Below are 15,557 nucleotides of genomic sequence, written 5' to 3' on the forward strand. Positions count from 1 at the left end.
TTTCAAGAGCAGTTTTAAAGATTTCAATTTAAAGGTCAAGTGGTGTAAATGCATGTGTCTGACAGTCTTACATATGAATGATTCAAAAATAACTTAGTGTTACACACAGTCACACACACAAACACACACATATACATATAGCTCCAACCAGTTACAACCATGCATTGAGCTCATTTTATAATAAATGATACAGAGTATAATAATCTATTTTAACTGTTCTATATGAGGAAAATTTAAAACGTTGATCACATTTGGGAAGCAATGTGGTATAAAGGAAGGGCTTTGGAGTCTTAAACACATGGAATTTCAAAAACACCCATAAATACTCAGACCTCGAGGTAAATTGTCCAACTTCTTTGAGCCTGTTTTCTTATCTGGATGTGGGATTTAGATGTACCTAGAAGTAGTTTTTGAATGATAAGAAATCATACACAAAGCACCTAGATTATTGAATGGCACACATAAAACATTCAAAATATTCATTGCACCTTATTTTTAAAGCAATATTCTTTTTGAAGTCCAATTAATCTATAATTTCCTTCCATTTATACTCATCTGATTGTTCACTGTTATGATGACAGGTTACAGTCTCATTTTATTCCACAGCTTGGCCAACCATGAAAGAATAGATTCCAGGGAAGACCTGCTCTCCTCTAAGGAGAATAGAAAGCTTACAGAAAGGATATACTATATGTTTTGTATGTAAGAAATTAAATCATCTTCTTCCACGTGCAGAGATAGCCAGATTGTGGATGACTCCAAAAAAAATATCAAATTTATAAGGTTTTTTGAAAATTTATTGTTACTCATCAGACTTTCCATGAATGGAAACAATACCTGTTGCTGAGGATATAGGTGTTAAGTTTTGTTTGTTTTTTTTTGTTGTTGTTTTTTTTTCCTCTGAAGAGGTGTGAACAGCAAACTAAGGAAGACACAGCAGCTATGCCCAGCTATTTCAATGGCTTTCATATTGCATTAGCCTGGTTACCAGCAACAGAAATGGACTTGGAATGGTTTAAGCAGAAACCAAATTATGGAGACTTTATTAGGCAGCTTACAAAATCACTGGTAAGGCTACAGAACCAGGCTTAGGAAACTGGCCATGAACAAGGAAGGCTTAGTAGCAACCAGAATCTCATCCCAAATCAGCTCACAAAACCAGTCCAAGGAGTACCCACTACTGCCACCCCACTGGGATGGGATTTCACAGCTTGTACTGCTGTCACCCCAGCTCTGAACCCTGAACACCATGGCTGCTCTCCCAGGCTGCCACCCTTAGAAATACAACCTTGCAACTGCAACCATGCCACTGCTTACTCCTCCAGTGCATGGTCCGTGGTCCACTCTTTCTAGCACCAGATTTAAAATTGAGCTAAGGGAGACTGGGAATAAATACTTCTGTCTTTGTCTCTCCCTTGCCTCATCCCACCCAGGATTCACAAATCAGTGAGTTCTCTAAACACAAGAAGGGTTCAAATGCTGGGCAGCCAAGGAAATAAACAAAATAATCCACTACATAAGTGGAATGGGGAGGAGAGTTTTTCTGAGTTTCTACAACAGAAAGTAGGACCAGGAAGTTAAATGTATCGGGGGTGGGGTAGGGAGGAGTTGGGGTTTTCAGATTTAAACATGATAAAATACAATGCAAAATAAAATTATTAAAGAATGAAATTATAACTCTAGAAAGTTGGGAACTCCCTGCTGCTACAGGAGTTTAAGTCAGAGCTACATGGTCATCAGAAAAGGGTGCTATAAAAAATTCCACAGTGGCAGTCAAAATTCCTATGATTTTGTCCTTCTGATGAGATTAGGATACTGCTGCAGGTTATGCTTTCATGTCCATTTCTACCATATTTTAGGTTATGATCTGGTTGCAAATATCTCCAGAGGTCTGGTACAGCCAGAGCTCCCACCTTCCTGTGCATCCTCAGCCAATTTAGTAAACTCCCAGCCAATCTCAGGAAGCTGAACAAATAGCATCTTTTATGTCTGCTATAACATGGACATGACCGAGAAACTGATTCCAAGGAGATAAAGGAGATAAAGGTCACTAATTACAAGGAGATAAAACATACATTTTTACAAACTTAACAACATGTATTTCTGTGGTATGTATTTCTATCTACATGAAATATACACATATATGCTCTGCAACAGATGATATGTATGATATATGTGATATATATGTCATATTTCCTACATAAAAGTAAAGGTGCTAGTGGAATAAATCTGCAAGCAGACAGTATAGATTATGAATAATAACAGTAAAGCTAGTAGATCACCTACCAACATTTATACAAAAAGTGCAATCAGACCCTTAACTTTTAGATGTGATTGGTACTTGTAAGGCTTCATAATTACTTATGCTTCTGAATTTGTTTATTAATAATAATGACACTGCTTATAATAATATAGTTGTTGCACTGTTAAGTGCTTCAGCACTATGTTAAGTGCTTAAGTGTGTCGTCTGATGTAATCATCACAGCAACACAATAATTTTTTTATCCTCATTAACAGATGAAGACATAGCCTTGAAGTTGTTACCTATGCTGTCCAGCTTTGCAAAGCCAGCTGGAGATAGAGTCTGGTGGAGTCTCTGACTCTAGCGTTCTGGTCCTTAGCAATGCCCATCAGTTTACTGATACTTTTGCATCTTTTCTGATCACTATGTCCTAGCCTTTCCAGTATTGTTTCTCAGCCACCATGTGATGTTTCTCTATTTCTTGATGTATAACTTCAGTATGTGCCCAAGGCATTTATGTTGTCCACCTGCTTTCATCCACATAGCACATAAGTATTCAGTTTTACAGCTATCATTTATCTCTTTACGCAGATCCCTCCCAATAGAAAACAGTGCAAGAAGCCTCCCTTTAACACTGGGAGAGCAGCTGAGGTCCAGATCCCCTTGGTTGGATGTCCCCAATGTTCAGTATAACTCACAGAAAATGCACATTTGACATCTCAGGAAACTGCTGGGGTGTCAAAGTTGAAGTTGAGAAATCCATAGTGGGGAGGTTTCAGAGGAATCTGATGTTTAGCGACAGAAGATAGACCACTTAACAAAAGCACACAATTTTGCAAAAACTAGTTGCACTCACAGCAGTTTTAAAATTAGTCCTGTCAAACATCATAGGCCCCACTAGTAAGGCAAACACTACTGAAGATGTCATCTCCTTCCAGCCAATGCAAAAATATGCTCTGTAACACCCATGACAGATGATTCTTTACTTCTGCCTAAGTACTTTCAGAGATGGAGAACTCTGTTCTATCGTATTGTGAATAAAGAGCTTCCTGTTACTGCTGGCATTAAGTTTTTCAGGTCTAGAAATCTGGATTTATCAGGTCACCAGGGAGATCCAGAAAATAGAACCATATGACTGCTATTCTGGGCACTATCTTTCATTAGCAAGGTATCTGGAAACTAAATGAATAATCAGAAGGACGCTTTCTAAACTTAGAATAATAGGAAATAAAATTATATATTATTATGAAATTTTCCCCTCACGTCATGAACAAAGCTTTATAAATTATTCCTGTCCAACTAAAGAGAGAACATTTCTAATAACTGAGATATACAAGGTCTCTCTCTCTCTCTCTCTCTCACCCTTTCTGAGGAAATGCTGAATAAACTCAGTCTAATATCTCAAATAACCAGTTTTTATCAGCCACTAAATCCATAGCCTTAAGTCAAACAAAATTTTACCAGAGTTATAAAGAATGTGCTGGTAAGCAGGGGCATCAGCACATGGAACACCCAGTAGTGGCTGTCTTTTCCAAACTGGGACTAATAGTAGGAGATGCTGTGACCAACTGGGCTCCCTAGTAGTAGAGGGGATAGGATCCAGAATATAAGAGATTTGTGCTTGCTTTGGCAGCACATTTACAGAATATGAGAGATTAGAAGGCAGCACTGAGCTTCAGAAGCAAAGTGGACAGAATTACTTTCAAAGGCATCAAGATCAAAAAGGCAGTACCAGAAATGAACGTGAGGTATGGGGGGTGGGGAGACGCAGATTTTCAGGAATTTATTGACATAGCTCAAAGAATATGTTTTTAGAGGAAGATGAGTCACTAATAAGAGAGCTGCTTAAAAAGAGATCAAAAGTAAATGAGCAGAAGCCTGAGATCAGCTGTCATAACTGAAAGTCATCATCCCTTACAGTTTCCAGACTCATACCAGTTCTAAGACCAAAAACTTGGAACCAAAAGAGAGATAAGATCTTCATGAAGAAGGGTCCTGAAACTACGGTGTGTATTCAGAAGTGTTTTTTCTTTTCCTTCTTAGAGGGAACTATGGTCCTTTACTCACGTAACCATACACAGAGAAAAGAACCTGAACTTGGCTCATGAATGGCATGTTGTGTGGATACAAGCAGAACATGGATTGCTGTTGCACTATAGCCCCTACTTAGGAATAACCCCAAATGACAGTAATGAGGAACAGCTCCCAAAGAACAGCTCTCTGGGCTTTATGTCTGCTCATCTACTTTGAGTGAAAAGAAAATTTGCCTGAGGTTACAGCCTCATGGACAGCGGTGACTGACTTAGTCTGCTGATCAGAACCATGGAAGGGGAGATTCCACAATTAGGAAAAGGCACTGCAAGGAAACAAGCAAGTTCAAGTGACTGGACCTATGGTTAAAATAAAACATATTAGAAGCTCTGTGCTATACATTAAATGTTCATAAAAAAAAAAAAAAAAAAAAACAAACATCCACTGAAGAAGAGACCCAAAATAACTAAGACATAGGATGATTTGGCCAGTAGATGTCAGCCAGCCTCTCTCCTTGGCCATCTCAGTGCTTATAGAATGGGCTTATGAATAGAGGAAGCATGTGAAGGGATGGGCCCAAGAACACAGATTGCTTTTCACAAAGGCTGATCTAGTTACTGATGCTCATAAGGATCCAACCTGCCAGTAACAGAATTCAATGCTGCATTCCCCATATGATACCAAACAGAAATCTGGTGGCATGTTGATTACAATTAGGCCCTTTATATCCTAAAAAGGGCAAAGTTCCATCATGACTTTAACTTGTATCTAGGGATGACTTTTTCTTCTTGCCTAGAGTGCCATACAGCCAACACCTTCCAAGGACTCACAGAGTGTCTGAATAATTGACATGGGATCTCTCAAAATATTGTCTTAAACTGAGGGATTCGGTTTATGGCAAAGGAAGACTGGCAATGGGCATATAACCATGAGATCCACTGCCCCTAATCACATTCTACAGAATTCAGAAGGTCCCATTGTGATAAAGTGTTGGGATGGTCTCCAGAAGTCTTATCTGAGGTACAGCTTGGAGGGGACAGGATGAGATGATATTCTTCAAGATATGGCACCTACCTTACACCAATGATCATTATGTGGTGCCACATACCCAATATATAGAATATATGGGTCTAGGAAACAAGGAGTAGAAATAGGAGTGGTCCTGTTTACCATTTTCCTTACCTACTTAGGATATTTGTGCTTTTTGTTTCTTCGCTTTTAGGCTTGGTAGGTCTAGAGTTCCAGGTTCCAAAAGGAGGGAAGCTTCCACAAGAAACTCCATAAGAGTCCCCCTGAATTTTATGCTGTAGCTACCATCTTAATGCTTTGAGCTCCTTGTGCCAGTAAATCCATAAGAAAAGAAAACAAAATCTCTAGCAGGTATAATTGATCCTGAGCATCATGAAGAAGTAGGACTGATCTTATATAACAGGGATAGGAAGGAATAAATTTGACATGCAAGTCATCCACTGGAGGGCATCCATTAACATGCCCATGCCCAGTAATAATCTGTGAAAGTAACCAGAGTTCAGACCCCCATGGTGACCTACCAGGCAAGCTACTTAGACCAGCAGGATGAGGAAGATGATGAGTATCAGTCCTAGACTCTGGACAAATGGTGCAGTGAGAACCATAGTTTTTTCCACTATCTCTTCTTATACATTTTCCCAGAAATTGTGACTAATCGAAAATTTTAAAAAGCTGCACCTGGATTGAGTAAACTTAATGGAGAAGCAGGTGAATTTGAGTGTTTCAATAGGTAGACTATAGTAAATGCTGTTGATGACCCACTCTTCTTTACCAGCCACCACTCCCATCCCAGACATGATACACCCTGATAGCTTCTATGATTGTTAGCTAATAACAGCTAACCCCTCAACCACACCTGACAGATTATGCTAATGAGGTGACTCACGGTAGACCTGTAAGGTCATGTGATAGTAGGCTACCCTCTGGGGAAATGGGGGTGGTTAAAGACTGAGTTCAATTATGTGGGCAATCAGTCAAAAAATCATATCTATATTATGAAGTCTCAAGAAAAACTCTGGGCACCAAAGCTTGGGAGAGTTTTCCAGGTTAGCAATACTTCTTGTGTATTATCACACATTGATGCCAGGAGGATAATGCATCATATGCATCCTGAAGACAATGGAAGCTTTGCAATTGGGATCCTCGCTATGTGTTTCTTTCTTTGGTTCTAATTTCCCTAGAATAAGCCATGAGTGTGAATATAAAAGGTTTCAGTGAGTTCTGTAAGCATTTCAAGTGAATAATCAAACCTGAGGGTAGTTTTGGGAGGCCCCTGAACTTGCAGTTGATGTCAGAAGTGAGGGTGGCCCTGTGTGGAATCTTCCCTCTGACTTTGTACTTAGATCCTAAATCCTTGCAGTCAGCATCGAAAGGCTTGGGCAGGCCTGTACTCCAGAGGACTGTACCTTTAATGCCACAGTTTGGCTAACTGTGGATACTTTCCTGATTGGAACAGTAAAGTCAAAGTGTGTCACCTGGTAATTATATGTAACCCTGGGTCATTCATGGGCATGCCATCCATCCTGCGTGTCCTGCTGAAGGAGGATGTGTGTGGGTAGTTGTGGCCGAAGATGAAGTCATCAAAGTAGATATTGTCTAAACCAGTAATTCTTATTTTATATAGTACCATTTGAAATGGACAATCACATGGTCTGGTAAAAATCTATAATCTAGAAAAATCCTGATAGTTTACTGCAAATAACACAGTATTTGAAATCAGAGACCTATGTTGCTCTTTCTAGCTATGTGGATTTTAGTTTCTTATTTAGTCACTGACTTTGAGTTCTTTATATATGGAATAAGGACAAAATAAGGAATAATTTAGAGAATTATGAAGTCTGAATGGAAAATGCACAGCATAGGAAAGTACTTTATAAGCCTTAAAATATTAATGATGTTAGTAAATAAGAAGAATTTTGTTTCTTTTTTCCCATCAAACATTATATGACTCAAAAATTTATTTGTCCTTCTTCATACTTAGTTTCCTTGTCTTAAATGATAAGATCACTTCCACTTCTCAGAGTTCATCTAAAGACAGATACTTTAATTATAATCTTTCTTTTATGTATCAAAATCCTGATGTATTTTGTGTCTTTTAAAAAAAATAACTTCCTTCCAAACCCAATGTTCCTGATAGAGAGAAGCAATCAAAATGAAAAATTGATCATTGGGTTTATAACTCTATTTGCCAAGACAAGCATCATAATTTCGGCCCAAAACATGCTCAATAGTGAGAGATATATGTCACCTAAGGGAGTGAAAAGTAATATAAAAATTTGCCAAGCAAGAACTTTCCAATTAACTATCAGTGGAAATATTAATTAACAAATTATATTCATATAATAATTATATAATTTCACACATCGTTGGTTGTGTTTTAAAGAAATGTAAGTAATGAAATTGATACAATTTCAGGTCCTTGTTTCCTTAATTTCTTCGTAGGAGCCAAATTGTTGCACTTTTCAGGGAAATAGGGGTTGTGGTGGAGAGTGTCAATGATTGGTCATTAGTGATTATAAAAAAAGATAGATTAATTCTTCCACTAAGCGACTCTTATATTTATTGTAGTTGAGTACTATTTTGAGATAAAACCATTTTTCCCCTCTAATTTCACCTTTTCTTTCTCCTAATTGAAACAGGTGAGACATTGCTTATTGCAGTGAGGGCTGTGTGTGGCAGAGTGGAAAGCAGCAAGAGTGGCTTTCTGCAAAAATAATTCTTCACTTTTGTTTCCCAAACCTAAAGCTTAGGAGGAAAAAGGGGTAAGTGTCTTTAAGAGACTTAAAAAGAGGAAAATCTCTTTCAAACATAAAAGGTACTCTCCGTGTTGGGAGGAGGTGGGGGACAAGCCTGTCTTGGACTGGCCAGGGCCTGGTGGAGTTTCCTGGCTGTACACTGGTAGGCAGCAAGGCCCAGAGGGCAATAGCCATGGGTAATCAGGGGTCTCTAGCTTTTACCAAGAGTCTTGTTCCCCAAGCCGAGAAGCAGCAAAAGTTGGCAGGGAAAATAGATGTCTGCGTGATAAACTGCAAAATCATGTACAAAATTAGAAGATTGCCCCATAAACCTCTACTATGTTGGGAAGCCCCAAAGTTATTGCTACTGGGGACCAAGGAAATCATACCAGACCAGCACAAATTGAGTTTGAAATATTTTTTAAATGTCAACCAACAAACAAGAGATGCAGTATTTCAAGTAAACTTGGGTCTATACTCAATGTAAAATACAAAAGTACTTAACTTTAACAATTTTAGAAGTACAATTGGCACTTAAATATTGTGTAGAGTAAAACTATTACCAAAGAGATGATGAAACCAAAGGCATCCTATTTAATCAATCAATTTAAAACTCCAAATATTTATCCAGAAAAAATCCTTGGGGGGAAAATCTTATTGAGTAACTTTTAAATTTCCTATTTTTCTCTATTATCACTTACTTTGTGATGTATAAGAAATACTGAAATTATCAAAATCTGAGCAGCCATAGAGAGAAGATACAGAGGCCAAAGACCCGGAGAATGAGCAATAGATAGCCCCTGAATAAATAAAAACTAATTGGTAGATTAAATGTTGAACCAAAGGCTACTACTACTGGGTAGCACTTGCTTTGTGCTTTTAGTTTTTCCATATGCAAATATGCATTGATACAAATTATACAGATTTATATCTTATTGTCCACTTAATGGAAAAATCACCTTCCTGTGCCTTTTCATCAATGTTTTTACAGGTACATGCCTATCAACTCTTCCAGAAAACATCAAGGCAGTCACAGCCAGTCTGCCAGTCCTATGACCTAGAAAGATTCTATTTTTTAGCTTGAAGTTTCAAAGAGAGAGATATTAAAATAGAAAGTGAATTTCCAAACTGGTATGAATACGAATCTGAGATGACCTGTCTTTCTTTTTTTCCTCTGTAACTATAATGCCTCATTTTAAAATGTATTCTTTATTTTTCATCCCTTTATTGTTTATTGTATCCCAGCAAACTGCTGATCCCTATAAATGCTCTGGGGATACAAATCTGGGAAAACCAGAGTTCTCTGAGGGCAGGCAGTCAAAGAACTGAAGTCTAGGGAGTAAGCAAACTATGTAAACAACTAATTTTATAGAGTTGGCACAGTCTGGTAAGTGATATAACAGAAATATGTTTAAAGAATTGGGAGACCCCAGAAGAGAGCATTTTTACTTCCGCCCAGAAGAATGAGTGGCAAGGATGCATCAGAAAGGAATTCATAAAGAGGTTGTTGTCTGGGCTGGTCTTTGAAGAATGTGGTTGGGAGGGGAGAGCGTTCCAGGTATAAGAACTTGCATTAACAACAAAGCAAAGACATGGGCATAAAGATGCCATAATTCAGGGGATGTTGATGAATCAGGACATTTGGTGAGACAGAGAAAGCAGGCAGAAAGGCAGATGAATGAGGCAATATGAGGTTGGAAAGATGGGATATCAAGTCCAAAATTACTTTAAGCTTCATTTCTAACATTTATTTCCCACAGAATGTCTCCATTTATTGTAGCAATTGGCACAGTCCAGATAAAGAGGAATGGCTAGTTTGAAATTATTTAAACCAACCCATCCTACCTTATTTAGCAATTTAAGAAGTCTGGCAAGACAAACACAAATTTTTCCTTAGATCCTCTTTAGTATTAATGTGGGAAAGCATCATACTCTCAAAGCTTGGTCACTATTGAAAAGGATTCATTTATAAAACCAACCAATTTTTGTTTTGATTTAGTGTTTTGATTTCCATTGTTACCTCATACACATATCCCCATCTCCAAAATCTAGGCCATCCTTACTTCAAATACCATGGCTAAAATGGCTTTGGAAAGAATTTGCTGGTGTTAAGAGTTTCTTTCCTTTCATTTTACGCTGTTACTGTTAGAAAAGACCAATAGTTAGGTGTCTATCTTGTGTCTGAAATTTGTTACACACGCATACACATGTGTCAGTACTACAACATACTTTCTTGTATTTTTCATTTCATCATACTTGTATTCATTTGGTCTTTACTACTGAGTTGTAAGCTCTATTAAGACAAGGGTCTGGCTTTATAGTTGGGTTGGTTCCAAGGTGCCCGGAGCAGTACTGAACAGACTTATGGCATTCAGAATGTTTTTGCGGACTGATTATTTGATCCTTACCCATTTGTCCTGCCTTTTTGGTTTGTTTGTTTAACAAATGAATATAAGCGGACATAAGTAAATTTAATATACAGATTTGTTAGGGAGGTTTTGCTGTTTACTTATTGTTGTTTTGTTTTTCTTATTTCTCCATACCACTCCATCTCCCAAGAGTATACACTTAAAAAATACAAGCTGAGAGAGATGTACAGGTAGAGTTATAAAAATGTATATAGGTGAAATTCTGACTTCCCATATCTCAGTCCAAAAAAAAGCCAAACAGCCTTACTTATTTATGCCCATACTAACCCAAAGCTCACATAAAGAAAAAAATGTACTAGTCTTTTCACATTCTCTTTGGGACTTGAAAACCTAACGAAATCCCCCACAACACTGAGCAAATTTGCTGTGCCTGGCCTGGTTTGCAATGTTATTAAGTGCTTTACCTTTCTGAGTGCTTTGCAATAATTTATAAATCACTTTTTACAAAATCCTAAGGGAAAGGGAAGAAGTAAAATGGCTATTTTTTTTAATTGCCAAACAAGAAAAGAAAAAAAGAGGGTAGGAAGAGAAGAAAACAAGTTTAGGGTGCCTTCAACCTTCCCTCATGTTTTTCTTTTTTTTTTTTTTGGCTTTACTTTCCTCCCTTGGTTCATGACTTTTTAGAATATCAGTACATGTTGATCTAAAAACTATGTGCAGGGAAGGAAAAATCACCAGCATGCCTTCCACTGCTGAATGGCATGGGTTTCAAGGCAGCTCACCTTATTGTACCCTTCTAAGCCATGGACCTTAGAGGTCGGGACTCTGGGAAATTAAGTCTCACATCCCACCTCTATACTCTTCAAATCAGGGCTTCTCAACTCCATTATTCTTTGGAAGAATAGTGGTCTTTCCTGAGTGATGCTCCTTTCACTTCCCATTGAAGCAGGTGCTGCTCTGTCACCTGCCCTTCATGCAACTTAGCAGATTGCCAAGGAGCACTTTGGAGAGCTTTGTATTGCTTCCCTGCACTCCTCTTCTGCCTTTGATCCAGATTCCCCCTTAGCTGATTTCCTGGCCTGGTCCTTACTAATTAACTCATCCTGGATTCTCCAGTCCCTTTGCTCTTCCTGTTCTCTCTTGGAACACTGATTTCTGAAAAGTTTATGCAGGACTTTCCCCAAAACCTCTTGCATCTATGACACAACTCCTTGCTTGAGAGGTTTTCATGATCTTTCTACAGACATGTAAAATACTAAAGCTCTAATTGGCAATTTTACCTCATTAACAGGCTCTCCTTTATCTGACATTATTCCACCATTCAAACTTAGAATTTCTGTACTGACTTGATGTCTACTCTCCCATTTTAGAGTAAAAATAATTATGGGTCTAAGTATCAGGTTTTCTTTGATAAAGAGAAGCATCATTTATTGCTAACTAATCCAAGTGAGAATTTGTATTTGGCAGGGGAGGCTCTCAGGAAACTAAGGAGCATAGTCAGAGTAGAGAGGAATCACTTCCTACACTCAGTGTCAAGGATTTATGTAGGATACAAAATTTATGTCTTTCTTTTTCTCCCCTGTAGACATTTGCTCCCAGGATATGACAAAAACTCTTTTATGCCTGAGCTTAGGTCTAGATCAAGGAATGAATAACCACAGACTGTTTTTTAGGGCCTCATGGTGCCACTGGGCATGACTGGGTCATGTCATTTGGCTTCTCTTTTATTATTCAGTGAATAATCTAAGACAGTAGGACAACTTGCAGCTCAGATTAGCACTCTGCCCTCATCTTTCCCCTCTTACTAAACCATATATTTGTTGAATCATCTTTAATTTTGAAATTTATTCATGCATATGCATTCTTTCAACAACATATTGTCAAGTACTATGATAGGTTGAATTTGTGGTCTTAATTCTTCTTTATTATGCATCCTCATTGTTTTCATGGCCTCATGGTGGGAGAAGAATGCTTTTATGCCCCTTGACTTTGGATTTAGCCATGTGTCTTGCTTTGGACAGTGGAATATAGTGTTCACGAATCAAGTAGGGCCTTGAGATGTGCTGTTCTTTTGCCACTGTTGTGAAAAGAATAACCACTGTCTCTCCCTCCAGTGGGCCTCAGAATATGGTATATGGTACAAAGGTGCTCCAGCCAACTCACAGACCTGCAGACTATAGCAGCATTCTCCCAGCTAATTCCTGATGCATGAATAAAAAATAAATATGTATTATTATAACCACTGGGGTTTGGGGTGGTTTACTATGCAGCACAACATAATTTTCTCAGTAGCTGACTGATTAATATAGGCTCTAAGCTAGGGACATGAGCCACAAAATCAGATAAAGGATTTTTAGCCTCCTCAGGTTCATAGTTTATTAACAGAGATAGATGTATAAACAAATAACTTACAGCAATAACATAGATTTTGCAAAGAGATATGAAGAAGCACATGGGAGCAGAGTCAAGACCATTCTGTCTTGACAGGTAGAAGCAAAACTGTCCCTAGAAGCAAAAACATTGAACATTTGCATAAAGAGGGGAGAGGGTAAGACAGGGCACCACTGGTTAAATTAGGCTCCTATAGATGACCAAAGGGACCTTATCAGAACTCTACTTAGGGGTACTTTTAAGCATTGATCTATAAATGGTGCTGAAATTGGGCAAGTGGTCATAAGAAATGAGGGCCAATTATCAAGGAGAGAGTCCTTGTATAACTGGGAAAATAGAAATTGATCTCATTGCTTCCAATGTAGACAGGGACCTAAGTGGGGGAAATAAATCCTTACAACATTGACCTTATTGACCTTGGCTGTACTGAATGCATGTTGAACAATTGTTTGAAGATTATCAGTTTGAAGGACAGCCAAATCATTTGGCAAAGAGGGATGCAAAGTCTTGGTCTGGCCTTGGTCCTTAGAGATTATCTAACTCAACCTTTTCATCTCACAGATGGGACAACTAAGACTCAGAAGATTGAAATTTACCCACAGTAAAAACTCTGAAGCCAGAAACCCAATCTAATTTATCACTTCTGACCTCTTTCATCATACTGTACTTCCTGCCTTAAATTCCCCATAGCCTGCCAGGAATGAGAAATTCTGCACTGTGGGAAGGATTATAATTGAAGTTAAGAATATATATCACTTAAGAAAGAAGTGGGAGACTTAAGAGAATAGTCCATGCATAGAGATATCTATAATATCATGGCATCCTTTATAGGACTGTTGGATGTTGGGATCCCTGGGTGGCGCAGCTGTTTGGCACCTGCCTTTGGCCCAGGGCGCGATCCTGGAGACCCAGGATCGAATCCCACGTCGGGCTCCCAGTGCATGGAGCCTGCTTCTCCATCTGCCTGTGTCTCTGCCTCTCTCTCTCTGTGTGTGTGTGTGTGACTATCATAAATAAATAAAAATTAAAAAAAAAAAAGGACTGTTGGATGTTTAGATGCAGCTTTAGATGAAGACCTTCAGAATGCCACTGCCCAAGGTCTTTGGAAAGAGGCTTATGTTAGGGGTAGAGAGATGGAGTAGACATTGATAGGTACAGTTCCTGAGGAACACACCTAACTAGAAAGAAGGTACAACTGGGCTAACATCTTGGCCAAGTTCTAACAGAAGAGTATGCCTTCTAGACAGATACAAGTGAAAATGAAAACTGGACAAAATAGAAGGATGCAACCTGGCAATATTAACTTTTGGGAGAGTCCAGAAGCTACAAAGGCATTAGTCTTTGTTCTTTTCCTCTTGAGCACATCTAGTATTTTCTATAAAGCTAAATATGAAGAGAATCCAGAGCCCTCTTCCATAGCAGGATAGAATATTATCTATTCTTACAGATTGTCTGGATTTAAAGAAACAAACAACCAAAAAAACAAAAACAAAAACAAAACAAAACAAAACAAAAAAAACAAAACAGCCCTTTGGAGCAGAGAACCAATTTTCCTAAACTATAAAATTGTCGGCGGTACATGTTATAGTGAGGTATACTTAATAAGCAACCAATTAGTATTAACCAGGTGAAAGTGCCCCAAGATGTGTTATTGCTCTCCTGTTGCTGTGACTGTTTCATTTTGCATTATCATAAGGTAGATTTTCTACCTTTGCCATACCTGTCCAGGGAACTGCTATAGGTTCTGAACCCTTATCTCTAAATGAAAGCTGGAATTTTAATTAAGTGCAGGCTTCAATTGAAATGTAACATTGTATATCAACTATACTCAAAATAAATAAGTAAATAAAAGGTCTAATTCATTCTAAGGGGAATGACCTTAGCTTTGGGTGAATCAAACAAAAATAGAAAATTATGAAGAACTGTTATCAATACCCTAGAATGTTGACTACAAAAAATGTTCTGTTTACAGAATATAAAGGTTGAATGAAAACATTTACTGTGACAAAAAGTGGAGGCATGTAGGAGTATTTAAGAAATAGTTATTGATCCCAAGCACCATTCACAGATCCAGAAACATCTCTAAGACTAAAGATCTGCTATGGGTTCCTGATAAGCCTTGTGAACCCCATAGATAAGCTGCTATATTTTAAACCTATTTATCCCTGAAACAACCATAGAAAAATTCACTCACATCTTCCTACTGTCTCTAAGTTCTGGCCTCTGTATTCTGCTCTAATTAAACTCCCTTTAACACCCGGTTTCCCCAGCTTTCTCTGATCCTTCTACAAACAGGCCTCAGACATCTGCTTCTACATGACGGCCTCCTTCTGATGCTGCTTGGCATCACTCTGTGACCACTTTATTGTCAAGTCAAATTCAATTTATCGTGCAAATACCAAAATGGTGTATTCTCTTCATAGTGGGTCCCAGCATGATTTCCTTAGAAAGTGTCCATGTCCTTCCTTCATTTATGTAGCACTATCTCTTCATGGTTCTCCCATCTGGCTACTGCATTTCAGTCTCCCTGACCTCTTATCCTCTCAAGATTATTATTTTTTGTCTCCATCCTTAAATGTATTTTTCTCCTCTTTACACTTTCTTCTTTGACATTCTGAAAGCCTAATTCCTTCCATTCTATGTAGTTTATACTTAGGTGAATATCCTCAGATTTGACCTTTCTTCTAAATCTTTACCCCATATTTCCAATTGTCTGCTAAATATCAGGACTTCGTTATTTTACTTACACCTGAAACCCAA

Source organism: Canis lupus, chromosome 32, assembly GCF_003254725.2.
Source record: "Canis lupus dingo isolate Sandy chromosome 32, ASM325472v2, whole genome shotgun sequence".
Classification (NCBI taxonomy): domain Eukaryota; kingdom Metazoa; phylum Chordata; class Mammalia; order Carnivora; family Canidae; genus Canis; species Canis lupus.